This window comes from Tenrec ecaudatus, chromosome 18 (genome assembly GCF_050624435.1).
Source record: "Tenrec ecaudatus isolate mTenEca1 chromosome 18, mTenEca1.hap1, whole genome shotgun sequence".
NCBI classification, from domain to species: Eukaryota; Metazoa; Chordata; class Mammalia; order Afrosoricida; family Tenrecidae; genus Tenrec; species Tenrec ecaudatus.
In genome coordinates this window covers 56029852-56057727 of record NC_134547.1, presented here as the reverse complement: position 1 = coordinate 56057727, position 27876 = coordinate 56029852, and the positions used below count along the sequence as shown (strand labels likewise).

General features: G+C 51.9%; 1 protein-coding gene across 1 annotated transcript in view; it reads left to right on the top strand.

The window, feature by feature from the left end:
- Positions 1-1651: 1651 nt before the first annotated feature.
- Positions 1652-27876, top strand: part of CDH11 (cadherin 11) — a 215441-nt gene continuing 189216 nt past the window's right edge. Inside the window, exon 1 of the mRNA XM_075537309.1 lies at positions 1652-1849. The gene's annotated coding sequence lies outside the window, so the exon portion shown is untranslated. The remainder of the gene's footprint in view (positions 1850-27876) is intronic.

Below are 27876 nucleotides of genomic sequence, written 5' to 3'. Positions count from 1 at the left end.
CTCCATCAAAGAAGCCGCAGCTTAAAGGCCATTGCCACGAGCAGGCGGGCGGGCAAGACAGCCTGAAAAGTCCCAGGAAGACGCGGCGGGCTCAGAAGGGGTTGCAGTGATCGCCCCGCCCCCTTCCTCCGCACACGTTCGGGAAGCCTCACTCGAACTAGGGAGGCGCGCGGCGCGCCGGGGACCCCCAGGCCAGCAGTGGGGCGCAGGGCGGAGGGGCCGCCTCCCTTTCCCTCAACACCGGGGACCTCTTCCGCCTTCACGCCTGCCCATCGCAGTCTTTCCCAGGGTGCCTTTTCCGCTAACTCCTCTGCCCTCTCCTCCCCTCCCATTCCTTCCAGGCGCTCGCTCCGGCGGCTCCTCCTTCCCCCTCGCTCGCGCCGTCCCTCCCGCGGGCCTGGCACTCCGTCTCCCACTCTTCCCTTCCCTGTCCCTCCTGGCTACGGTGCCTTTTAACCCATGCATCCATCATTTTCTTCACCTTCCCCACCCCCTCTTCTCTATCCTCACCCCGGGAACTTGTCCCAGTCGGAGTGCCCACGCAGGTCACAGTGGTTCCTGGCCACCCCTGGGACCGCAAGGTGTGCGGGTCTCCCCACTCCCCCCAGCTAGACACACCACAAGCTCGGAGCTCAGTCGCTGGCTCCTTTCCAAAGCCCAGGCCCCGCCTACCCTACCCCAGGCGCCCCCGAGGGCACCCAGTGGCCTGGGGGCACCCTCTCAGGGCAGGCCCTAGCTGGCCAATGGAGATTGCAGCACTGCGTTCCCGCAGGCCCTCGCTTCCCCCACCAGATCCCTCCCCGCATCCTAGATGGGGTGCGGGGTCTAAGACTAGGAGAGAGGCAACAAGTGCTGCCTCTGAGGGGGCCGGCGGTACCTGCCCGGGGCCACTGTATTCCTTTTGGGCTGGGCCCCAAGGCACCCCCAGAAAGTCGCCGAGGCTCCTTCTGTCTAGGCTTCCCTCTACAGAGAGGCTTTTGGGGTGCCAGTGGGCGCCAGGGGAGCAGGAGCCTAACAGAGACATAGCTTTTCCAAATCTGAAGTCCCCCTTCACTGCAGTTCCTTCCGCCCCGCTAGCTGAGTTGGCAAGGGCTGGGGGCGCGGGGGACAGCCATCTCGACCTGGGGGGATTTTCAGAAGGTGGGGTGGGAACGAATGGGATGTGCCCTGGAATTCTTGGCAGCCTTCTCCACTAGAGCGACCTCCCCCCCCGCCCCCCTCAATCCACCCTCCAAGTCCCCTAGGCAAGGGCCCAGCCTAAGCAGCTGGAGCGAATTTGGGGGGTGGGGTGGGGAAGAAGGAAAAAGGGGGTTCCCAGCCCCTCCCATATTGGCTGTGCGTCTCCTGAGCCAACTTTGGCTGCTCCATACTCGGTCGGAGCCCCAAGGGACGCGGAGCGCAGCGACCGGGGGCAGGAGGGGCAGCCAAGCACCCAGGGGTTGGCACCTCTGGGGACCTGGGGGGAGGAGCACAGACAGGGTCGGCCCCCGCAGCCTCTGTGCGGCCCAGCTCGCCCAGTCTGGCAACCTCCGCTCCCTCCGCCCCCCTCCCTTGCCTTTCCTCCCGGCGGCGGCCTCCCTCCTCCCCCCGCCACCCCCCCACGAGCCCGCCACCTCCCCCCGATTTCTCATTCCTGCCACTAGCGCGCTCGGCGGCTCATTCCGCGGCCGCCGCCAGCCGAGGGGAGCGTCGCAGGCCAAAGAGCCGATGCCGCGGGGGCCGCTCGCTGCCGCCGCCGCCGACTTGTGAATGGGACCCGGACTGGGCCCGGGGCTGACACCGCTGCGCTCGCCCTGCGCCAGGGACCGACGGCCCGGCCCGGAGTCGCGCCCGCTCGCCAGGGCCCCAGGTGAGGTTCGCCGCCGGCCCCTTCCTTTTGCCCCGGGATGGGGCTCCTGGGGTGGGTGGAACGCCTGGGGGAGATGGGGCTTACTCCGGGAGAGGCTTCCCTGCTGCGAAGCTGGAATGGGGCGCGGAGGTTGGGGGGGGGTGGGGGTTGCTTAAGAAAAGATTTGTTTAAAAATCAGTAAAGGAAAAGGGAGCCAGTTGTGGGCGCGGGCAGCTTGGGGAGCCAGGGGCCAGATGTGCGCTCCAGCTACTCTCCGGCTCCGGCCTCCGCGGAGGTGGCCTGGGAGGGTGGAGATGCAGAGCCTCGCCCGCCTCCCCCAGCCCCGCGGCCGCCCCGGGCCTGGACCCGCCGACTGCCCCCGGGCAGGTCTCTGGGGGAAAGTCGCCCCCGGCGCGGCTCCCGCTCGCCGCCCTCCCTCCTGCCTGCGCTGCGCCTGGTCCCCAAAGCGGCGGCAACCGTGCTCGGCAGGGTTCCTACCGCTGCCACCCCGCGCCCCTCCAAGCGCTCCTTGGGGTTGGGTCTTTCCGGGGAGACCGCCGGGGAAGCCCCAGGAAACCGAAGGCGCCGAGCTCGGGGCAGCGACCCCCGGCACTTTGATAGCGTGGCTCCGAGTCCGCCAACTGCGGCTCAGGGGTGGGCGACTGCGGTGCGCGGCGGCCGCTCTCCAGCCCGAGCCTCCGAGAGATCCGGAGGCCGCCAGCCGCAGGGTAGGTCCGCTCGAGGCTCTGTGCGGGCTCCGTTTGTTGGGGACCCCGGGAAGCGATAGGGGTCAGAGGCAACTTTGCGGACCAAACCCTCCCGGAAGCTTGCGCCTCTTTCCAGAGCGCACCGGCCGCTCGGTTCCCTTGCGCGCACGGCCTCCCTCCTGGGGCTTCGCCCCCAGACCCAAGCGAGAGGAGCAGAGAACCCCGCATGTTGGCGAGGGTGCCGAGGTGGGGACCCATGCCCCCCACAAATGGGGCGGAATGGTGGTCGGATAGCCCACCCCGGGGCTGCCCGGTCCTCAGAGAGTGCAGTTGGGGAGGCCCGCGGGTCTGGCGTCCTGGTCTCTCTCTTGCCAAGGCCCTGCCTTCAGCAGGCGCTTTCCGCGCCTCCCTCTCCCCAGTGGAAGGTTTGCTAGAAGCTTCATGAAGTCCTGTTGCTTTCGCTGATAATGCAGTAGGAATTTGAGGGACCAGAGAACTGCTATTAGGAATTGCATCTTTTAATTATTGAATAATGCCGTCCCTCCATGACGACCGGTCGACCCTAAGGGGTGGGCGATTTCTTCTCCCACCCTTGGGTATAGATTCGCGTAAAGGCGTCCCTCCTTTCCCCCTAAATCTATCCTGATATGTAGCTCTGATACAGGTTTTTTTCCCTGATTTTCTTTCATCCTAGTCATTCCTGTTACAAGGAGGGAGCGAGACTTAAGTTTTCCGTGTAATCACAGAGATGTCATGATAATTAATCTAGAAAGCGGGTGGATCAATTTCTTCATCACTTGGGTTTGTGGCAGACATCGATGCCGGGTGTCTGGGAACAGATGTGTTCAGGGGGCGGGAATCTGCTACCATCACATCCACACCTTCCAGAGCTTGGGCTCCTAGAAATAGGGCCTCGAGCGATGTCTGAGATGGGAAGGGACTGGCCTTCTTCCTTAATCCTGGCATTAGTTCCCCTGCAAATGCAGATGTACTCCCAGCTCAACCCCAGCAGTGAGAAGCCCGGTCTTCTCTCAGAACAAAGGAATAAAAGTTCCAAAATAAACTATCAGAGTGTGGCCCCCCTTCTCAGCAGCACCCCTCTCCAGGCTCCCTGTCACTAAAGTTCATTAATTGCCAGTTCCGGTGACTCTAAGTCGGCGAGTTGGTCAATGGGTCCCAGAATTGGAACCTGTGCAGGTCTGAAATCCTGCCTTAGTACAAAAGAATTGCTTGCCAGTGGCCTTCTGGGTAGACCAGCAAAAGGCATCTTAGAGGCCCAGGAACTTTGCTGGAGGGAGAATTGTTCTTCTTGGTGCTTTTGATGCAGTGCTGATCCACACAGTAAAATGGCTTGCAGCCCCACGTGCATGTTAATCAGCATTATTGTCCTTCTTATAGTGATTTCCGAGTGGGCATTCAGTGGTCCTTTTATTACATTGTTGAAAAAAAAGGGCAAGAAAAGAAAATGTCCCCACCCCTTCCTTGGGGGAGGGGACTAGGAGGGTTGGTTTGCAAGGCAGGAGCTCCAATAACCTATGGAGGCCCAGACGTGCAGTTTGCTCAGACTGAGCTCACCGCCCACTAGAGAAAATGGGCCTGTAAACTAGTGCCAATGGAAGCGGTGGGCCATCCTGATCGCTCTTTAACAACTTTTGTTATGTTCGGAGTGCTTATCAGGACACCAGACAGGGAAATTACTAGAAACCTAAATTCCATTTTCAATTAAGATCCGATCTTTTGTTAATTTGAGAATTTTTAAAAAAGTTATGACTCTCTTGTTTTTTGTTTTAATAACCCAGAACTCTTGTTTTTGCTCCTGTGTCTGCGTGTTGGTGTTGCTTATATATTTGTGTTGCTTCATGGGAGAGAGGGAGGGAGAGAGGGAGGGAGAGAGGGAGGGAAGGTGGGGGATAGCATTGGCTCTTCAGGCCAGGATTTAGGGGAATTCAGATCAATTTCATGCTCCTTTAAGGCCCTTGTCTTCAAATTGCATATCTTTTTTGCCCTCCCACTTTGGATAGACTTTTTGGGCTGCTTTGTGAAGATTCTGGTTTGAGGACCCTTCTCTTGAACCCACCATGACTTTAGCCTTAAGACCTCCTAAAACTAGCACAGAGGCACCCACCAGTGGGGTGTGTTATCCCACCGACCAGTGAATATCCCCATCTTTGGGAGGCAAGGGTTCTCATACACTTTGATCTTCTATGTTCAAGTCTATTTTTACCACCACCCAAAGAGATCTGTCCATCGATTGGAGTTTTTCTCCATTTTCCTTACATTTTGTGTCCTCAGCTGTTAAAGAAGCATACCGATTTTTTTTGGTTTACTTTCAATATTAATGTTTCTCTTTGATCATAGGCAAACCTAAGCATGACACCGTAAATCAGCATATTAATTTCAAAATACTATGTGACTGGAAAATAGGTATTAAACCTTCTCTCCAGATCTGTGAATGCATATATATTTCCTTCCATAGAAAAAAGTTACCGATGATTTTATGAAATCGAAGCAATTGGGAAATGATTTTTTTTTCTTGCCAAACTGGTCATTGCTTTATTTAAAAAATAAATTTTAAAAAGTTACTTGATTTGTCAAGTAGCTCATTTAGATTTTATTAAGGACTCTGAGTTATCAAGCTTTCTGAAACAAAGTATGGCCTCTGGAGGAGCTTGGCCTATATCAACAACTGATTGGATTTACAAGGGCTGGGGAGGAGGGAGGAAAAAACACCAACAGGTCTAAGGGAAAAAAAAGTTGGCCAAATCATGATGCAGCACTAGGAGTAGGCGTGTGTTTTTCCATGAGAACGACTGCAGTAGCCGTCCTCAGTCTCCGCGATGATCAGGGAGGAGAAAGCCCACGCTCCAGCAGGATAATTAGACATCTTTCTGCGATAATTTCACCCTGACACGGAGAGCCTTGTGCATCTCTGGAAACGGGCTCCGGCGCGGAAGATTGCACGCGTGGCCACTAGAGGGCAATGGCGGCCTTCTCCAGCTTTGCGCAGGGGCCCATCTGCTTTTGCGGGCACCGTGAAAAGCGGTTTTGTTACCACGAGGCTTGTCTGGCCCTCTCTGGAGAGACCGAATTCAATCTAGCTGCGGTCCAGGCTCCTGCGCGCGCACTTTGTCAGGATTAACATCTTTCGAGTCCGTGGATCCCGTTACCTTCAGCCTCTTCGCCCCACCTAGGCATTTACTAGAAAGTGAGGGAGCCTGGCCACTTGACATTGTGTCAGGGGGCGCACCCACGGGGGCTGGGCAGCAAGGCAAACACGGTCAATTCTCATCCAGCCGGGGATCTGGGTAGGATTTTCTGCTCCCCGCCCCTCCCGCCTTCCTGGCAAAAAAAGAACATAGTTTCAGATTCCAAGGCAGGAAGGGAAGGAATACATTAGAGCGTGATTAGCGAGACTGCCCGGCTGCCATGGGCCACCTGCCCCAGTGGGTTTGATGTCACCTGAGCCAAAGAACAGCAGGTGGAGTCTAGCTAGGTAAACCCTTAGGAGGATGGGGTTCTCGTGCAGCCGTGAATGTGTTCCTGGTAGCTGTGTGCCCGTCTTGACATTCCTGGATCCGACATCCCTGAGTGGAGAACATTTCATCCCAGATGGGCCCTCCTGACCTGGAGTTCAATCCCCTGACCCCTTCTTTGTCCCTCCTCCTGACATGGAAATCACCGATTGTGATTCCATCGCCTCCCTCCCACGTATTTCTCTGTGCCACTGTTTGATACTGTCTGCATGAAAGTTCAGAAAAAGGATGGTAAAATAAAGCAACAAAAAACCCACCTGAAACCCCCCCAATCCTAATGCTATCATATAATTCTTAGGAAAGTTCTATTTTAAAAGCTACGGTGCTAACTGGGTACTGGTGCACATCCTATTTTATTGTGATTTTTTAACGGAGTCAACCTGCATCGGCGGCGATGTTCCTTGTTGAGCAGGGCTGCGTCGGAATGCGAGACAGCTGAAGAAGAAGGAATCGATGCAAATGGATTATGGGGAGTGAGCATTAAGTAACTCAGTGGAAAATTAAGACGGAGCATTTTGTAAACCGATGCACACTCACCGGACAGTTTATTTAACTCGGAGGAAGGACGGCGCCGTCACCGTTTAAGTGCTGGTGAGTGATGCCCGTTGGTCGCAACCTGGGGCGAAATTTCAGTTATTTGGCCTAATGAGTTGTCAGCCAGACGCAGCCTTCCCAGGGCTCTTAGTGAGATAAAGCCGCGTCCTGGCAGATGGTCAGTCTGCTCAGTCAGAGAGTCTGGTGCACCGGGATGTTTAGGTGGGAGTGGTGGCCCAGCAGCTGAAGCGCTAGGCTTGGGTGCTCATCTGCACTTGAAGATCGGCAGTTCAAACCCACCCCCCACTCAGGGGAAGGAAGCTGTGGCCCTGGGCTCCTGGAAATACCTACAGCCTTGCCAAGCCTGTGAGGATGTTCTCTTCTGTCATGTAGCCAAGCTCTGGGTCAGAATTTACCTGGTGGTAGTGGGTTGAGGTTTGGCTTTGGGAAGGAGAAGGAGAGAGTGGGTGAGAGGAACAAGTGAGCAGAGAAACTACTGATGTTGCTTTTCAAGCAGCAACCAACTACCTCCCACCCCTCTCTCTCATTCCCGATCTTTATTTATGCCATGAGGGGTGCTGGACGCAGAACGTGGGAACAGAAACGTGTGTCAGGTTTATATTCTATGCCTTCTTGTCAGGTCACCCTCAAACAATACTTGGAATAGAACCTGCCATATTCTTGGGGTTTCCCTCTTATTGCAGGCAAAGGGAAGCCTTCATTTCCACCCTCAAACCAAAACCAAGCCAGTTGCCACTCATGGTGAGCCTCCTGTGTGGTATAGTTTTAGTTGTTGATTTCAGGCAAGTCCATCAGCAGGTCTTTCTTCTGAGGAGCTTCTGGGTAGACTCGAACCACCGATCCTGAGGGTAGCAGCCTTCACTGTTGGCATTTCTTTGCTGGCTCCCTTTCCTGCTGTGGCTGTGGGTTGTAGCACCCATGCCCGCTCTCACAATCTTCCCATCATGTTGCATCTGCCGCCGTCTTCACAGGTGCTTAACCTCTGTGCCACCAGAGGGCCTTTCACTCCCTCTACTACAAACGAAACCCACCGGGTAGAGTCGGGTCTGGCTCATGGGCACCCAGGAAGACCGGGCGGAGCTGCTTCTTTGGGATTCCCCAGCTGAAATCTTTATGGAAATAAACTACCTCACTGCTGGCGTGTAGGGCAGCTGGTGCGTTAGAACTACTGATCTTTGGGGCAGCAGCAAGGGCTTAAGCACCAGGGCTCTGTATGGACGCCCCCTACCATCCCTCTTTGGCCAGAAGGTCTCCGGATATGGTCCTCTGCACGACATGACATGATGGCCTCACATTGCGGGGACCTCTTCGTAGTTGCCCGGGTATGTGCCCTGCCTTACTGATCACCGGCGGGGTGCAGGAGGCAGTGGCCAGCGAGGTGTCTGCGGGTCTGAGCTCATGAGGAGAAGCTGTCTCTTCTGACGTCATCAGGCGCTGTCAGGGAGAGTGAGTGGGAGGAACACAGAGCCCCACTCTCCCTCCTCATCATTCTCAGCAAGAACAGCGTGGATCGTGGCGAGGGCAGGCAGATGTAGAACGCTGGCACTTTCTCCCCCAGGACTTGTCCTGGATTGGCCGGCCACGCCTGCCCCCCACTGCCCCTCAGGTTTGGACCAGCTAGGAAAGCCCCCAGGCAGGTAGCCTCATCTTTGTTCCCCTAGGGTTGGGGGGTATGGGGGGTACAAGACAAGAGGCTTTGCGGCCATGGCTGGGGCCTGGCTCTCATCATCGTGGATGACTTAGCAGTCCACTCTGGTTTCAGAAGCTTGTGTTCACATCGTACTGACGGTGATGACAAGGTGTTTGGGGGCCTCCCAGACGTTTGCGTGCTGGCCAAGTGCCCCGTCCGCCTCACGAGGGCCAGCCCTGCCCAGAAAGGCATCTAGCTAGCCTCCTTCAGAAGCCAGCTCAGAGGTTTGCAGAGCCAAGTCCTAGTTCACATACCCCTTCTCCAAGACAGAGGCTGCTGCCTGTCAGCTGTGGCCGTGCAGACGAACTGGGATGCGGTGGGGTGCCTGGCTCATGAGATCCAAACGTATGTTCCCGTGGGGTCAGTTCTGACCCGTGGAGACTCCAGGGGTGGCCAAGTGGTACTGCACCATAGGCTTTTCGTTGCTGTACTCTCTCTTTAAAACAAAAACACCCAGTTGATTTTACTGGTGGATGTTCGGATGATACCGAGCCTGATGTGCACCAGCTCAGCCCTGTCTCCTGGATAAATCCCTCACAGTGATGCTCTGTGTGGAGGCCGACTATCTCTCTCATCATCCTTTTCAGAGTTGTGAACACCAGCCAGCTCCCCTCATCCCTCTCCCCACGGTTTTCTCTCTGACCTTTTCCAGTTGTCTAGTCAGTTCTATTCTACAATCCCTGCCGGCCTTCAGGACTGAGTGGGTTGAACTGTGGCTTTGGAGGCAGGTCTCCAAGTCTCTCTTCCATGATCACTCCAGCTAGTTAAAAGTCCCAGCCTCTGGCAGTTGCATACAGATTGTTTGAGCCAAGTCCATGGTAACCGGACCAAACCACCACCAAGTGCGTCCCCACTCGGGTCGGCCATGTAGGGGGTTTCTGAGACTGTACATCTTCCTGGAAGTGGAGAAGCTTGTTTTTATCCTGCATTGGAGCTGCTGGCCTTGAGGTTCTTAGCCCGACATTGACCCAGCAGGCCAGGCCACACAATGTAAATGCTCTTGCTAGCTGGCCTTTCGGAAACAGCCGTGAAATTACAGTGTTACAGCACGTTCTTGCTTAGAAGAAAGGAGTCTCCAATCTTCCAGTTGAATCTTTGTATGAGATGGGGAGGGGTATCCCCATTAACGACCAAGTGTTTATGAATGCCAGCCATTTTTAAAATGATGTCATACATTCACATCCCCCCCCCCCCCCTTCCACTTAGTGCCTGCAAAAGTCAGTTGAGATGGTTCTTGCTTTGGGGAAGGGCCTGCCTCCCCTCCTTCCTACCAAGCCTCCTTCTGTGTGTGGTTTCCACGTGGGCCCCTGCCCTCAGCATATAGGATGGGGGGCCGTTTGCTAAGCTTCCACGCTAGGTATTCATCACAGATTTTTGCTTCGTTCAGAAGGGAGCTCATTGCTATTCCAGCCTAGCTGATGTAACAATTACTCCTTTGAGAAACCATCTCGGTTTCAAGACGACTCCTGTTTGTCTTTCAGGTAAATGTAGCTTGGGATTTTAAAGGAGTGAGGCAGGGGCCATTTTGTGTCCTGTCACCAGTGCCCTAACAGTGTTGTTTGGCAAGCACTGGCCTGCTTCAGGGAAGGCTGGTGGTTCAAACACACCAACAGCCTCTTGGGAGAAAGCTGAGGCTGTCTGCTCCAGGAAAGACGTACAGCCCTGGCAACCTTACGTGGGGTCACCGTGAGCAGGAATGGACTCGGTGGAGAGACAAAACCAAATAGAACTCATTGCTATAGAGCAGGGCAGGGCGGGATGTCCCCCTGAGGGCTTCTGAAGCTGTGACTCTTTTTGGGAGTGGAATGCCTCCTCGTTCTCCGGTGGAGCAGCTGGTGGCTTTGAACTGCTGACGTTGTGGTTAGCAGCCTAGCTCGTAAACACTGTGCCACCACACCGCCCCGAGGACGTGCTAGAAGAACCCTTTGCTTCTCTGGTCTTGGGTTTATCCTGAAGCCCAGGCAAAAGCGCAGGGATCTGGCAGCCCCTCGTTGAAAAGAAGAGTAATCCTCACCCTTAGTGCCGCAATTCCTGAATTCCTGGGGGTCCAGCCTGTATGGCCCGCAGGCTGCCTCTTCCAAGGCTCTGTGCCATCCAGCTGTGCGGCTGCTTCCCATCTGCTGCCCCCTTCTCTCCCCTGCTGCTGCCCGAGGCTGGCACAACCCCCCGGGAAAGGAATATGGGTCTGTGGGAGTCTGGATAAGGCAGCGGGAGGGAGCCAGCTTCCTGACACCCTTTCCTGCATGGCGCAGATGGTTAAGCATTCAACTGCTGCCCAAAAGGCCACAGATTCACACTCATCCAGAGCCAGACCTGCCGTCTGTTTCCCAACACCCTGGGGAGCAATTTCTACTGTACACGGGGTCAGTCATCATGAGATGGGATTGAATCCAAAGCAACTTATAACAACTGCGTGCTCAGTTTAGTACCCGAACTTAACGCAACCAACCTTCTTTTCAAATCCGTTCTACTTCCTGGACGACCCCTTTGGTTTCTGAGCAGACCTGTGGGCCTGCAGGTTTCCAGGGGCAGCTTTTCTGAATGTAAATGCCAGGTCCCTCAACTGAGGGGCATCTGGTGGACTTGAGCTCCCAGCTTTTAGGAAGCAGGAAGTGTCTTAGCCCTTGGCACCATCAGGGACTCGACCATATCCAGGTATCCTCGCCAACCACCCCTCGAGGAGAGGGTTGCCATCTGCACTTGACCCGTGGAGAAAGGGATTCCCAGGGAAGCCTTAGACCCTTGTGGAAGCTCCCAAGGCTGGGAAGAGGGTCTCGGCATTGGGGCAGCCCCAGCCGCTCCATTTCTCTAGACACAGGAGGCCAGCAGACTGCTCCACCAGCTATTTCTGAAGTTCTGCTATTGAGTGGGTTCAGACTCACGGTGACCCTGTGGGACACAGAACTTCCCCCACCAGCTTCCAAGCCTGTAATCTTTATGGAAGCAGACAGCCTCATCTTTCTTCCCCAGAGCAGCTGGTGGGCTTGAACCACCACTGTTTCACTTCATGTTTCACACCACCAGAGCTCTTTCTTGTGTCCTTACAAGGTCCCAGATTCCATCCCCCAAAGGAGCCCTGAGATGTTCTGGCCTGGTCTCCCACTTAGTAAGTCGTCTCTCTGACAAGAATCCTACAGTTTCCTAAGGGCCCCAATGACAGGCTGCTAACTGTTTCTCCAGGATCCGTGACAAGGCAGATTCATTAACTCCATTCATTAAAATGCCACATTGTGTGTGGAGCGGAGACACTCCTTTTTTGTGGCTTTGTTTCAATGGTGACAAGCTGCCCTTTCCCCCATCATTTTTGCCATTCCCTCCATAGCCATCCAATCCTGGAAAACTTATCCCAGATAACAAGCCAGCCCCTAGCGTCAGGTTTTTTGCCTGAATAAGATGTGACGTCACCACCATTGCCCCCTGAGCTGGTCCCAGTACTGTGGGCATCTGAGCAGCCAGCTACCTGTGGTCTTGGCTCTTGCCTCTTGAAGACTCCAGGTGTGTGATAGTGGAAGTGGTCTCCGTACGGTGTTTCATGACTGATTCTCCCCATGGTCATCGCCAGACCTTTCTTCCGATGCACTTCCGCTCAGGGTGAGTTGAACCCACACCCTTTCGGTTGGCAGGCGAGTGAGTTTGTCCTGCCCAGGGACTCCCACAATGATCTTCCTGAGCAGGTGTGTGACCGGTGTTGGGCAGGTAGTGACTAGTGAAGGGACCAGTGCTGGGCAGGTAGCTCACTGTCATGGAGTCATTTTTGAATCGGCGACCCTATAGGACTGGATAGAAAGATCCCCGTGGGGTCCTGAGACTGTAACTCTTTCTCAACCTTCCTCATGCCGCGACCCTTTCATACAGTTCCTCATGTGGTGGTGACACTCCCAACCATAGCATTATTTTCGTGGCTACTTCATCACTGTCATTTTGCTACTGTGATGAATCAGGCAACCCCTGTTAAAGGGCTGTTCAACCCCCCCCCCCAAAGGGGTCGCGATCCACAGATTGAGAACCGCTGCTTTACGGGAATAGAAAACCCCTCTTTCTCTCTTGGAGCAGTTGGTGGTTTTGAACTGCATTCCAACTTGGCACCACGACACCACCAGGGTTCCTACTGCTGGGCAAAGCTGGGCTTCAAACCCAGGCCTCAGATGTCTAAGCTGAACCAACGACTCAGGCTACTTCCACCCTCCAGTTCTTCCCCAGATCGAGGACATGCAGTCCCCCACACTGGCACCACCCTGGTCACGCTCTCCTGCTTCTGTCACTGCCTGGTGGAGCCACCACACTGAGATTGGGCACCCTGCTCCCTGTTGTGACTGACCATTGGGGCGGGTGGGGAGTGGGGGGTGGAGAGGCCTCTAAACGAACTAGAACTTCCAGGTAACAGGTGCATGGAGTCATTGCCTAGGGAACTAAACAATCCAGTCCACATTGGTTTAGAGAGGGGCTCTGGGAAGTCTGAATTCACCACCACTTATCTAAGACCCCACAGCCGTGGCCTGGGAAGTGGGGCAGGGCTCTAGGGGCTGGAACCAGAACCTGTGCTCTCTCTGCTCCCAGTGCTGGCTGGTCTTTTCCACCATCCTTAAGGAAGAACGCTTTTGTGTGGGTTTTTAGTAGATCTATCTGTGGCTTCATTTTTCATTCGAATATGCCTGTCTATTCAGCCAAACCCTCTTATGCCTTTGGGCACTTAACTAGGAAGTCCCCAGCAGGGGGCTTAGCTTAAATCCCTGTTACTTGGGAGTCTGCGTTCAGCCTGTCCAGTGCTGTTAGATTAAATGTTACAGTATGCACCTTGTAAGCTTGCCTCTCAGCTCTATCTTACTTGGTAGCCATCTGCTCCCAACGTGATATCTCAATTCTAAAGGAGCCCTGGTGGTGTAGTGGGCATGGTGCTGCTGGCCACAAGGTCAGCTGTTCGAAACTACCAGTCACTCCTTGGGAGAAAAATGAGACTGCCCTCCTGAAAAGATGTAAAGTCTTGGGGAGTCAAAAGCGTAGCTGCGCTCTCCTCTGGGGGTGGCTTTGAGTCTGAATGGATTCCACAGCAGTGTCTTCCTGTCTGTCCCTGACATTTCCACCCAGAAGGGTTCACGCTTGGCGCTCACATCGTGCTACTTCGGATGAACCTCCATGTGACTCTCTGGCAGAATTCCATTTAGGTTCCTTCTGCCCGACCCCTGTCTTTTGTTCTGTGACAACCCCTGAGCCGGGCCCACAGAACTAGTCAAGCCACAGGACAGCCCAGTAGGATGGCTACCACTAGGCTGTCTATCATTACATGGGCCCTGCCTTGAAGACATGATGCACTGACTCAGTAAGCAAACATCGTGGGGAAGGGACCCGGGAACGAGAGACCATGTGGACATGAATCATCAAATCTGATTTGGGGAAGGGATCAGGGAATTCCAGCCCTGCCTGGCTGCTAGGGTCATTCCGGGCCATCACTGCCAGGTGCTGGGGCCACGGAGACTGTATCTTGGTGTGGCTTAAGCATCACTGGTGACCAGGGCTTGGGACCCCTTGAGGCAAACCCCTGAGTCCTGGAAGCCATCCATGTGCCACATGCTTTAGGTTGAGGAAAGGCAATGTCCCCAAAGGTGGTGCTGGTCCCAGCACTCATCATCACACAGAGTAGCTGGCCGTCTGCCCCCACATTTCAGTTCTTACAACTCAAGTGGGCTTCCAGGCTGCCTTCTCCCCAGTTTCCACAATGCCCTGAAGGAGCACCCCACCTGTTATGGCTGCAGCCCACCGCCCCAGGGAAGTCTTCTTCGGAGCCCTGGCCGTCAATCTCTCCGGCTCCAACTCACTTCTTTTATTGCAGCCTGAGGCGACATTACATTAGCTTTTACTGCCTGCCACCTCACCCAGAGGACTCAAGTTCCACGGTGTATTTGTTTATTTGCTTTTTCTTCTGGGTTGCCAGAAGCCACGGTCCCTACCTGTTCCTGCATGCAGAAAACACAGCGGCTCCTTCCCAGCTGGGCCAGGCCACTCCGGAGCCCTGCCCAGCCCCTGTTCGCTCTTGCCCAATGTCCCCGTCTCTAACAGGGCTCGGCAATCACTACTGTCTGCTGCCTCACCAGTAGGAATGTGGAGTAAATGCAGCTGCGGGTGCCTTGGGGGTCACGTATGATTACCTCTGTCGTGCTTGAGAGCTTTAGAGTCCGTTCATTGACCTTCCATATCCCAGTGCACCTCTCCCAGCTGTGTGCCAGGGCCGGGCCGGCTTCCTTAGCCCCCACCTTGCTGAGCAAAAACCAAACCAAACACCAACAGCAACGAGCATACCCCAAAAAAGAGAGGGCGCTCCCTTGCTGCGAAATCCTACAAGGCTCTTCCAAGGCAGTGAGTCAACACCCTGGAAGGCAATGATTCCCGGTGACCCCTACCTTGCATTTGCCGGTTGCTTTGTGTGGCTGGGCACCATCAGCCCCACTTCCTGTGTGGAGCATAAACCACCCCAGATTCACGATAGAAAGAAAGCCTTCTAGAGCATTCTACTACAGGGGTTGGAGGTTGCTTCTCTGGTGCCCTGGAAGCTGGGACACCACTCCAATATCACCTTCTTCCCCTGTTGCTTTGAATCAGAATATTCAAATATTCTGAATATTCAAATATTCAGAATATTCAAATATTCTGGATTCAGAATAGCTCGCATATGCAATGATTGACTGCAGCAGAGGTGTGGCTGTGGCTGCAGACCATCTGATTTCCAGGGTTCCTCAGAGCGTCTTAAGCCACCCATTTCTAATAGGTGCCCACCAGCTTCCATGGCTGGGTCTGGCTTGGCCCTGCCTGCCCAGGATTCCAAGATCCCCATTGGGTTCCCTAGCTTCCTCCCTTAGCCTTGCTGCATGTACTGAGCTAAGCACCAGCTTTCCAGGAAACGATTCTTCAGCTTCAATCATCCAGCGTCCACTTCCATTGCATTCCAAGTAGAAAGCCAGAAGGTTCCGTTGGCCCACAAGCCCCTGTAAGACAGTTAGGAGGGAGCTTACCAGATTCCTCTTTGGCACTGGGTCTCTAGCTTTGGCGTCCATTGCGGTGGAAACATCCCCCATGCTTTATCCAGAGGAACTGAAGGATGGATTCAGGCCCAGCAGTCCAGATGAGATCCCTAGTCCAAGGGGAAGAGAGGGAGAGCATATTCTGAATTGGAGGCGCCAGGAGCCTTGGATCACCATGGGAGCAAGTGAAAGCTTTCTACTCCTGTAAAGATTTGTGCTCTCGGGATCCCGTCTTGTAGGGTCTCTACAGTTGGAGTCAACTGGACAGCAGTGAGGTTTGTTGGTGGTGGTGGTTTTGAGGGGCACGTGTTCTATAAAGGGAGCCTCACAATTGGTTTTAGTGCCTTAGAGTGCCCTCTGCCACCCAGTAGGTAGGGTTGGGCACCTTTGCCTTAACAGCCCCGCGTTGGTGGTCCGTGGGTTGTGTTCATCACTCTTCCTGCTGCATGCACGGCCCAGAAACTTCACCTTCAGCCAATCTGGGCAGCAGTGCACCTGGGACCAGTAGTCAGGAGACTCATGCAATCTAAGAGGCCTGGTCTTTGGAGTGAGGGGTGGTTTGTGCAGACTCAGGCCAGCCTATGCCTCCTTGCATCACTGCCCCCCACCCCCCAGCCTGTGCTCTGCAGTGCCAGCCAGAGGGGTACCTGGTTTCCATCCCCCCAACCACAAATCTTGTGTCTTCTTTCATTGGCCCCGTTTCTGTTCCATTTCTTCTGGGGGGAGAGTCACAGAACCTGCCAGCAATTTTATGGTCGGTTGCTGATGAACTTTCTTAAATGGGCTGCCCTGTGGTTCTCTCCCTCTGGGTAGATGAGCCCCATGCTGAGAGAAATAGTGTTGGGACCTTGGGCAAGTCAGTTAACCTCGGCTTCCTCATCTGGCAAGGGCCGCGTTGGGCCCTTTCCAGCTCAAACACGTTCTCTTGCCGATCTCCTTCCACAGAGCACTTGGCGTGGCCCTGTTGGCTTGTCATCTCTAACCATGGGCTTCAGGAGCCATGGAGGCCCGAGCATGGAGCTGTGAATACACAGGTCTTAATTTCTTGAGTATACTGATGTTACAAACGTTAGCTGTCCTCCCTTCCTGAACTCGATCTCAAGGTGACCTTGTGCCCAACAGAGTACCTTGCTGCCCACTCCTACACCATTGTCATGACCTCTTCTGGGCATGCGTGAGTCCATAGGTTGGGCTCCTATGTCAGTCCATCTCATTGTGGGTGTCCATTGTTTTCCCTGACCACTGCCCAATGTGCCTCCCCTTTCCTATGACCGGCCTTTCCCAATGACATGTTCAAAGCAAGCAGACAAAGTCTCTCTCTTGTCCATTCCTAAGAACCGTTTCTTCCAGCTCTTGTCTCTTCCAGGATGGAGGTGCAGGCCACCAGGTCTACTCAGCATTCTCCGTCAACCGCACGATTCCACTGCAGTGATCTTATTAGGCCGCCTTGCGCAACTCCGACATGCATATGAGGTGGTGGGAAAGCCCGTGGCTTCCATCAGCCACTCTGCCGTCCTCTGAGTAGCATCGTTGCTTTTTCAAGCTATCAAAAATATCGGTTGCAGCAGATTTGTCCAGTACGATATGCCCTTTGCCTTCTTACCTGCTGCCTCCAGGGACCACAGTCAAAGCCCACTGTCGGTGAGAGGGGGGCCTACAGTTGGAACCCTTCAGGGTTTGCCTCAAATGCCAAGCTTAGGGTGTTGAAATTCATTCATTAGGGCCTAGAGAGCTGTGGACGGGTTTAAGAGAAAGGAGAATGGTAGGTTTAAGGCGTTGTTAGCAGATTTCTAAACTCTCCTTGAGAAGATGTGATAGAAAAGAGACTGAGAAAACATCCCAGCCCAGTCCACATCAAGTCCATAAGCCTGAGATTAGCCCATACATCCGATACTAGTCCATAAATTCCTCTTCAGACGCACGTATCCACATACAGTGATGCCCAGGGCAGGAAGATCACAGGCCTGTGGGTGAAACGTCTGTGGACTCAGTGGCTGTGGAAGCATCTCAGTGCAGGTGCAGATTTTCACCACATGGCTCACTCAAGTCTCAAGTGGCCCCACGTGGCTTGTCAACAGGAAGGTGAAGCAGAGAGAGACAGTGTGTGGCCTGCCTCCAGGTAGAAAGAGGAAATTCCCAGAATCCTCATGAGAAGGCTGCATCCAGAGGACTCCAGCCCTACATGTATCCATCAAGTTGACATGAAGTTACCTAATACCACACATCACCCCTTGTCAAGTGGACACCTTTACACAACTCTTTAGCCATACATTATTTTTAAAACAAGGACAATAGTAAAATCGTATTTGTGCTTAACAGGATAAAACGAAAATGCATGCAACTCAAAATATGCCATCCTCATTTAAACATAATACTCTAAATGCGACAAAGAAAATATATTCTATGCTTAGCAATTGAAATTATGTCAACACCTACACCATAATCCTATAATTCTAGACACATATTCCCCACCTTATGAAAGTTCATAACCAGCCACCTCATGTCTTTTTCCTCCCGATTTTGGGTATCCAATGTCCACACTGCCCACTTACATCAGTCCAGTGCTCTGAGGAGACAAGCATGTTCTTTGATGTGAAGAATCTTCATTCCACTCGGGACTTTGTGAGTCTACATCCATAAGCAAAGTCAAATCAGAAAAGGCCATCCATGAAGTCAGTAGAAATATGTGCCCCAAACCACAGGCCCCAAACCTTCTCTTCATCTGGTCGGGTTCTGGCCAACCCAGGGTGGGCTGCCTCACTTAGCCTGATCAGGGTGCCTATTGGCTGTCTCGCCTTTCAGCCATGGGACCCATCAAAAATTCTTAATCACCCTAACCCCCTTGGGCTAGGTCATGAACTACAGACCAGCCAACCCACTCTCATCTTCTCCTGGAGTCCCTGTGAACCAGGTCCATGGGTGTCAGTGGCCAGACTTCAACCTGGCCCTCTATTGCTGCCCTTGGCCATCGAGAGGCATTAAATGGGACACTCCAAGCTAAGGCACAAACCGGTTTCACTGCAGGCACCAACATGGCAATGCTCCCTGCAAAAACGCACGGGTCACCAGGCTACCTGGTCTTTGTGCTCCTTTCCCGAACCATTGTTCTCAGAACCCAGGCATCTTTTGGCTCTACGCCAGCATCCCTGCTTATTTTTACACACTTGATGAAAGCACCTGCCTGAAGCCACTTCCTTTCTTCGAACTAGAGTTTCCTCTTTTGTATGTAAAAGGAGCTAGGCAAGAAAATGGACTCTTCACCCGGAACATCTGGAAAAACAGCTGAGATCTGTTTGAAGACGTCTCACGACCTTCTGGTCACCCTGCTTGCACCAGAGAGTTCATGTGGTGGTAGTTTTCTCCTGACGTCATTCCAAGGACCCCCCGACGGCGTTGTCTGGAGAGCTTCCGGCTGCTCACCAGAGAAGCAGCAGCTGGAACCAACTGGCCCCTCCAAGAGAAAAAGGCAAGGCCTTCTTTGTCTTTGAAAATATTGACTAAGCCTCAGACACCCTATCTAGAGTCGCTAGGAGTCTGAGGGGCCAGTCCCTAGGAAAGGGCATCGGGCTATGAACTCAGACATAACAATTGTGAAGAGGGTGTTTCCTTCCTCTAGTAGGCAGGGTCGCGATGAGTTGGAATCAGTCGTATTGCTGACAACACCAACATGAGTTTAGTTGACTCCATGGATGGCCAGGGTTTCGGGGGGGTGGCTTTTTAACTTAATTTAACCAGGCTTTCTGCCATTGAGTCAATTCTGACTCGGTGTGTGCTGCTGTCGGGCAGACTAGAGCTGCCCTGGTGGGTATCCAAAGCTGTACATCTTTACAGGAGCAAGGAGCCTCATAGTTCTCCTGGGGAGCAGCTGGTGGGTTTGAACTGTGGACCTTGTGGTGCCAACCCAACGCATAGCCCACTATGCCACCGGTGGCTCCGCTTAACCTAACTGCACGGGAGAAGAGACTGACAAGCTGCTCCTGAAAGATATTGGCCTAAGACACCCTCTGAGGCAGCCAGCTCGGTCCTGCAGGGTCACCGTGAGTCCTCCTCGGCTCCAGGGCATAAAACAACAGCACTAGTCTTACTTCCAGGGCCCACATTTTTTATTTCTACAACAAGAACCATAATGAGTCTTGGAAACGCAGAACTTCGTTCCCAGTACTGGCCCAAAGCCTCTCTTAACCAGTTCCCACTTGGACTCTTTTAAGTTAGTGGTTAGGAAAACAGAAAGAAGAGCTTGATGGATAAGAATGTAAATGAAGTTCATGGGCTGAGCATCACTCTTTAGGCGTTGCCTGTCTCTGCTTCACATTAAAAGCACTGATATGATCTCTTGTATGTGGTTGGCATTGCCTTGACTGCACTGAGTCCGTCATGTTTTGGTCTTAGGACCTTAGCATGGGGAATAGTGTGAGTAACATTCTTCTGAAGCAGGTTTTTATGTGAGGAAGTTCTATCTGTGGCATGGTCTTGGCCTTCGGACCTTGCCTTTCACAGCAGGGCTGAGTGGTTTGGACACGAAGCTGAGGGAGACATGTTGGAGAATGTAACATTGCCTGCATTGTCCTGCCCCCTTCCCTGACTCAGTGGGGTTTCTTGCAGGGCTGCATTGGGCCTGCCATTCACATGCTCGGGAATGTGAGAAATTGAGCTAATGCAACTTTAATTTTCATATCAAATTGAACAAGAAATGAGTTTGTTGGAAGTCATTGCTGCTATGGCAGAAGTGCCAGGGTGGAGAGTTACCCAGATGTGCCTGCTGCTCTGTGCTTTGACTTTGCACTGCGAGGGGGTGTGGATGAAGGTCATCCAGCGTTCTGGGCCCAATTACACTCCCAGGGAAGCTCCTAGGGGCCATTCTTGGCAGCACGCTTTCCCTGGCAGGGGGCATCCCTCCGCCTCCCTCGATTCTTGGCTCAGCCTCTGCTCTGTTTCTAGTCTCCTGCTGATTCCTTTCACTCACTTACACACACACACACACACACACACTTCCATACACGGAGTACTTGATGGAATCATTGCATGCAGTATTTTAAATAAAGACACTATGTGTGACTGGTGTCTCAGAGGTGAGCCTGGAGATCAATGCAATTGGGGAAGAACCAGTTGGTTTGATCTCATCATTGTGGGTCATTCTTTCAAGCTAAGGAATAAGGAAGCCCAGGGTTATGCAACCCCCTGTCTTTGCTCAATGCCCTGGTCATGCCTTCGCAACGCCCTCCATGAAAATGCCCATCCTGCCTTGACGATCTCAGCACGCACGCCCTTTGTGTTCGGCTCCTCAGCCCATTCTCACCACAGTGAAAGGTGGATCCGAGGACGGAATCTTGGTCATACACTCAACTTCCAGAGCATTTCAAACCAAGACGGTTTGGGTTCTACTGCCACTCTTTTGAGGCGTAGAGTCCCGTGTGTATCATCTATTTTTTTTTTGCCTCCGTTCCTTCATGGAATGAACACACAATCTTGCAAGAAACCAACCCTGCCCTGGGGGCTGATTCCCACTCAAAGCGACTCTCGTGGACACAGTAACCCCTTCCTGAGACTCAATCTTTAAGGAGGTAGACAGCCTCACCTTTCACACATCAGCTGGTGGGTTTGAACCACTGACCTGGAAGTTGGTAGTTCCTTGCCTAAGCCACATCTGCAAGAACACAGACCAGGGCAGCTACAGAAAGCCAGGCATGTGTAGAGTACTCAATCAACCTGCCAGTCAGAAATGTCGCATTACCCCTATTGCGCAGATAGGAAGGGTGGGAGAGCAGAGAGTTTATAAAGCAAAACTCAGCTAGTTGATTCTGACTCCCGGTGCCTCTCAAAAGTGTTTCTGAGACTGGATATCTTTATGGGAGCAGACAGTCTCATCTTTCTCTGGAGAAGCAGCCGTTGAGCTTGAACTACCAACTGCTAACTCCATGGTTAGCAGCCAGTCTTCATGGGGGAAAATCCCATTAGGTTTTAATGATCACTTTCCACAAAAGTTTGCAAGTACCCTTGACCATTTTGCCTTGTGTCATCTGGTCGTGAGCACAAGGGTGGCAGAGTATATCCAAGGTCTATCCACTTCCTTTCTAGAAAATTGGCTATATTTTTTATCCTCTCTGCCATCCTAAAGTGGCCCCCAGATTTCAGGAGGACTAGCTCCCTATTCCCTCTGAACATTTAATGCTTTACTTTGGAAAGGAATTGACATTGGGGGCGGGGGGGGGAGTGCTTCCTTCCAGCATGAACCTTATTTGTATAACTAAGATGTGGAAATGAAGTTGTGGCAACCTCAATTTTCTTCACCTGATCCTTTCTTTTGGAGCTTTTTATATATTTGCAGTTGAAATTTCAATATTAAAACCTCCTAATCTAGGACTGCCCAATGGAAAGAGAACTCAGGCTACCAATAAGACCCCCAAATGAGTATATTATCAAAATGTTCCAGTAGCTACATTAAAACCGGGTGAAAGATGGGGCTCTCCACTCCTGCAGCGAGTTACAGTCTGTGAAGCCCAGGGGCACATTGAGCCCAGCCTTCGGGGGTCACTCCCTCCAGTGAGCATCCACTGGGTGGCAGGGAGGGAGCACACACATTCAACCGACAGGCGAGAAGGAAACACGTGACAGTATTCATCATAATGTAAATGCCACAACATAGGATCAATGTTAAACTATTAATGAGGTGTTTTATGGTTTTTGAAACAATCGCAAATAACTCACTGCCATCTAGCCAATTCTGAGGTGGAAGTGACCTAATGGCTTCACATCAGTGACCTGACCTTCAAATAGGACACTTCCCTGGGTGGCAAGTTCAAGTTCTTTCTTTCCTTTTAACATTGAAAGGACATGGACAGAGAAGAATGTGATTCCTGTATCTCTCTCTCTCTCTCTCTCTCTCTCCCCCTCTCTTTCTTCTCTTCTCTTCTCTCTCTTTCTCTCTCTCTCTTTCTGCTCTCTCTCTCTCTTCGTTTTGTGCTCTCTTAAGAACTCCGGGGACATTTTATAATCTAATAGAGTCGGGTGTGTATTAAGAATAATAAACAAATACAGAATTGTAAAATATGTAAATATGCTTAATCCCTATAGGTTTGTCCAAAAGCATTTTGTTCTTCAGTACTTTACATCTCTGTAAGAAAAGGAATATTGATATTAGAATTTAGATGAGGCTTTCCCCTCCCATAAAGATTTAGTCATTGTGTTAGTCTGGGTAGACTAGAGAAACAACCTCATAGACACTCATATGTGTCTAGGAAAGAGCATTATATATGAGAGCAATTGAATATTGAGTAAACATCCCAGGCCAGTCCAGATCAAGTCCATAAGTCTGATATCAGCCCATATGTCCGATACCAATCAATAAATTCCTTTTCAGACTCATGAAACACATGCAATGATGCGGAATGCAGGAACAGCACAGTCTAGTGGGTGGAATGTCGTGGATTCCGTGGCGGTAGAAGCATCTCAGCATTGGGGTGGGTCTCCATGTGGCTCCTCCAGCTCCAGACTCAGGCTGCATCAGTGTAGCTCCATCAACTTGACATCAGTAAGGTCTCACAGGAAGTGAGTGTGTGTCCCATCTCCAGCAAGCTACTTATCTCCTTAGCACCTCCAAATGAGATCATCGAGCTATGGCCTGAATGACAGGCTAAACTCCACCCCTTCACTCTTAAGTCTCAAATTGACAACAGATTGTATAACTACCACAGTCTTGGAAACCCATAGCTCTACACTGTCCTATAGGATCACTCTGAGTTGGAATTGACTCCATAGCAGTCAGGATTTTTATCGTATTTAAAAAGGCTCTGGTAAAATAGTGGCTTAAGTGTTGGTCTGCTGACTGCAAGGTCAGCAGTTCCAGCCCATCAGCTGCCCCAAAGGAGAAAGATGAGAGTGCCTGCTTCTATAAGGATTTACAGTTCCAGAAGCCAAGTGGGCGCAGTTTCAACTTCGTCCTAGAGAATCACTGAGTCAGAATGGGGTGGGCGGCAGTGGTTTAGAATTTTAGAACATGAAGTGAGAGATCCTGACGAAAGGGTGTTGCCTGAACCCACTAGCCACCACAGGAGAGGACACTGTGTGGCAATATGCTTCAGAAAGTGCTTACAGTTTTAAGCAGCCCATGGGCTACTTCTCCTGAAGCAAACTACAGGTTTGCTCTGAGTTGGAATTGCTTCAAAGATAATGAGTTGTTTTCTTTTTTCTGCAATTGGGGAATATAATTTTACTCAACATGGTGGGCTTGGGGTACAGAAGGTATAAGAGGCATGATACTACCCACCCACTAAGTGTTTGGCAATGCAATGATCATTTCGTGATGAATAATTGAAAATATCAATAGAACTCACAAGTGCTGACATGTGTCCTTTTTTTTCTTGGCTGTCTATTACTGTGCCATCACCCACCCCAAACGTTGTGGTTTAAAGTAGCAGCCATGCATTTGCTGCTGCTGAGGAAAGTAAGGCAGGGCCTGTTGGATACCGGGTCTGGCTTCAAAATGGCTTCATCATAGAACAGGTGGAGCTGACTTCCGAGTTCAGATTCCCTTGAACATATCCGTGGGACTGGCTGTGACTTCTCATGGGATGACAGCTGGCTTCTGAGAGGAAAGCTTTATTTTGAAAATTTCGGAAATTTCAGTTTGAAAATTTCGGGTTGGCTTGTGCTCGAGTATATACGATCCTCCATGTGCGCGTCGCTCTGCTTGCATTAGGCAGCCCATGACCCATGGTCAAAGGTAGTCTTAGTATCTGGCTGGACCAATGCTTATGCAGACTCTGGCCGATCATCTCTTGAATCAGGGAGCTTGTTACTTGCCAAGGAACTTGCTTCTCTCCCTGGAAGTTCTCTGCTCTGCCTTTCAAAATACTATCCACTCCTGAATCTTACTTGTAGTCTTCCAACCTCCCAGGACAGACCAATTCCTTATTTTCACGAGCCCCATTTCAGACATCTTACGGTAATGGCCACCATCTCGGCTCACAGCAGCTGAAGGGCACTGATGAGGAAGATGACGGTAGCAGAGGGCATCAACCTTTATTCGGGAACAGCAAATGATGCGTAGGAAGGGAAGAAGGGATGCAGAAGGAGAAAATAGAAATAGGCAGCAGTTAGAAAGGAAGGAAAGATAAGCTACTGACATTATTCATGGCATGGGGTCCCCTCAGTTGTCCTGAGAGTTGGGTCCCCCGATGTGGAAGGCAGATTTCCGAGAGGAAGAGGACTTGACTGACATCACAGGTGAGGTCAGGGCTCTGGCTCCAGCCACTTGCTTCTGCAAGCCACCTCTCATCACGGGTGTTCTGTGCCTTCAGACGAGGTGTGGCCGTGGCGACAGTGCATTTCTTCAAAAGAGCTCGATGGTCGTATTTGGGTTCTGGGAGGCCCATGCCTGTAGGGATCGCGTTTGGGTAAGTAAATGGTTGGAATGGATAACACAGGAGAGTATCACCTCTCGGAGCAGTGGGGAAAATGCTGCAGGCTGACGGCGGCCAGAGTGCAGCCACACTGATTTGAGGATGGCTTGGAGGGAGAACGTGAGTAGATTTTCCTTTTTCATTTTTGACCGTCTCACACAAACGTAGTAACTAGATGTAAGTTGTAAGATGAGGCACTCTGATTAAATCTGAAATGCTCCCTCCAAGAGACGTGTTGGTTGTAAGTAGAAGGGCCTGAAATTGTTTTCTGGGGAGAATGAAATGGCGCGATCGTCCATCCATCTTGGATATCACTGATAAATGCTATTCTGATAGTCGATTTGCTGACTGCCCTCTCCAGATTCCTCAAATGCATTCTCTCTTTCCTACTCCCCCACCCCACCCCCAGATATTTCTCTTTCTTAGAAAGGTAAACCTTTCCTCTGTTCCCTGGTTGGGGTCTTATTGCAGGCTTCGATATTGATGATTTCCATAAGTATTGGCTCTTCTTAGTGTGTGCATGTGTATATATGTGTGTGTGTATGTGTGTGTGTGTGTGTGTGTATGTGTGTGCTTCTGTGTTCTTTGCTTCCAGAATACTTGCTACCTGGATGTATGTAAACTTCTGTGACCTCATCCCCTTCTCCCCACTGCTCCCTGCTTTGGGCTATTCCACACTGAGTTTAGCAAACATCACACCTGCCCATATTTCAATGGCGGGGGCACCTCCCCACAGGTATCTAAGCAGAGGCTGATGAACCAACAGACATCATGCCGTGAGCCTGTCTCTATAGCTCAATTCAAGTTCTTGGTGACTCTCCCATTCTCCATCGTCTGCACCATCATCTCAGTTTGGTTCCCCATCATTTCTCTTTTGAGATTTTGTCACATTTGCCCTTAAGTGGGTTCCCTGCGTCCTTACTCATTGTCAGAGCCTCCTGAGTTCCCTCAGCTCCAAGGCATCATCCGTTTTCTACTTGAATGAGAGCCTCAAGAGGACGGTGGCTTGGCATGTCCCGTCACTTCTCTTCTTTGCTGAGTTCGGTATCTGGAACAAGGCAGTTTGTAGTCATGAGCGATTATACATCCTACCCCAAATAGTAGAAGTTAGGACAAACACGTTTGGACTTATAATGGGACAGTCAATGCAGGAGGGGTATGATGGATGATGTAAGATTACAAATCCGGTGGCCGGTCCTTATCCCCCTGGTTGTCTTGCTCTCCTTCTCTCTGTTGCTCTTTGAGTGCTGGCCTCATCCTCTCTGCTTGAAAGGGGGCTTCGTATGTGTGTGTGTGTGTGTGTGTGATGATGATGATGATGATGAGTGTGACCTCTGCCAATCTCAGGGAGCTCTTTGGTGATTGAAGATTCCCAAGGCAAGATATAATTGGTCCCCTGCCTCTGTACCAGAATAGTCCAAGTAAGAACTTCAATGGATGGCCTCACAGGAGTCACCAGCCCATCTCTGGGACCACTTATTAGGTCCTTAGAGTAATAACTAAGCATTAGGCTCTGTTCTGCATAGTCAGCAGTTCAAAACCTCCAGCAGCTTCACAGGAGAAAGACTGGGCTTTCTACTCCCATAAATAGTAACAGTCTCAGAAACCCATAGGGGGTCACAAGGCATTGGCTCATTGGCAACGAGTGGAGTACCATAAGCAAGCTTAGTGGGTACACATGGGGTGGCTAGCTGCAAGGACAGCAGTTCAGAACCACCAGTCACTCCAAGGGAGAAAGATGGGGCTTTCTGCTCCTATAAATAGTCTGGAAAGTCACAGGGACAGTTCTGCCCTGTCCTACAGGGTCCCATGAGTGGGTCTGGACTCAATGGCAGTGAGATTGGAGTCTGAAGTACAGAGAAGACCCTACTGGAGTTCCTAGGCTCACCGTGCAGTTGATAGTGGTTTTTAAAAACAAAAGGAAGAATCTATCTACCAAGAAAAGAAAAGAAAAATGTATCCACTGGGTGGATGCTTCAATTGATTTTGGATGGTCTGATGCATGGATGCATGAATAAATATTCCGTTTCTCTAAATAGTTCCTAGTTCTCAGTTTTTGTAGGTCTTCATGCTGCTGCTGACATTCCTCAGGAGAAAGGGTTCAGGGCAACCCCTGCTGCCCATGTGGCATTTATTACTGTTCAGCTGCCTGTGTGCCACCTCCCCAGCACCTTTGGACCCAGGAGGTCTAGACCTGCAACCCATCTCCACTCAGCTCTCAGGATATTTTGTCATTCCCAGTTCCACGGATGGCTGAGTGAGAGAGTCAGCTGGTGAAGAACGGGTGGATGGAGGAGAACAGAGAGGGTCGCAGGACACCCCTTAGCTTCAGATGTCCCTCTCAATACATTGGTTAGATTCAGAAATCTGAGAGCAACCTGGATGATGTTTTGATTCGCTTGCCCTTCTTCAGTAACGTCCATAAGGGAATATTACGAGGGATTCGGTGACTCTCCCCACATCACATGGTGCCATCGTGACAGAGCCAAGAACACAGCCTGCTGCCACGTGTCAAGTAGTCGTGTGCCCAGCACACACGCTTTTCTCAACCAGTATGCGTGGGATGAGCACCTATGTCAGTTGGTCATGTGGTGGGCTGCTAATTCCAAGTCAGCTAAGAGGACCCATCAGCCACTGTGCACCTCGGGAGAACAGCGAGGCGTTCTGCCCCTGTCAGAAACCCACCAGAGCGATTCCAGTTTGCCTTGCAGGGTTGCTCTGCGTCTGATCGAATAAGAGGTGCCGATGGACAATTAGGGTGCCCTGGTGGCATAATGATTACCAGTTGTGCTGCTAACCTCAAGGTCAGTAGTTCAAAACCATCAACCAGCCTCTCCAGGAGCGAAGAGGAAGCCATCTACTCCCGTAAACATTTATGGTCTCAGAAACCTATAGGAACAGCGCTGCCCGGCCCTATGGAGTCACTGTGGGTTGGGATGAATTTGATGGCAGGGAGTTTGCGTTCTGGTCTTGTTTGGTGGAGGAGTACTTACATCACTCAGACGCTCGCCAAAAGGCCACTGGCTCACACAGCAGCCCACCAGCTGCGACTCAGGGGAGCGAGATGAGACAGTCTGCTTCCATGCAGATTTACAGCTGAGAACCCCTGCCGAGCTGCTCTGTCCTGCCCTGTGGGGTCGCTGTGAGTCGGA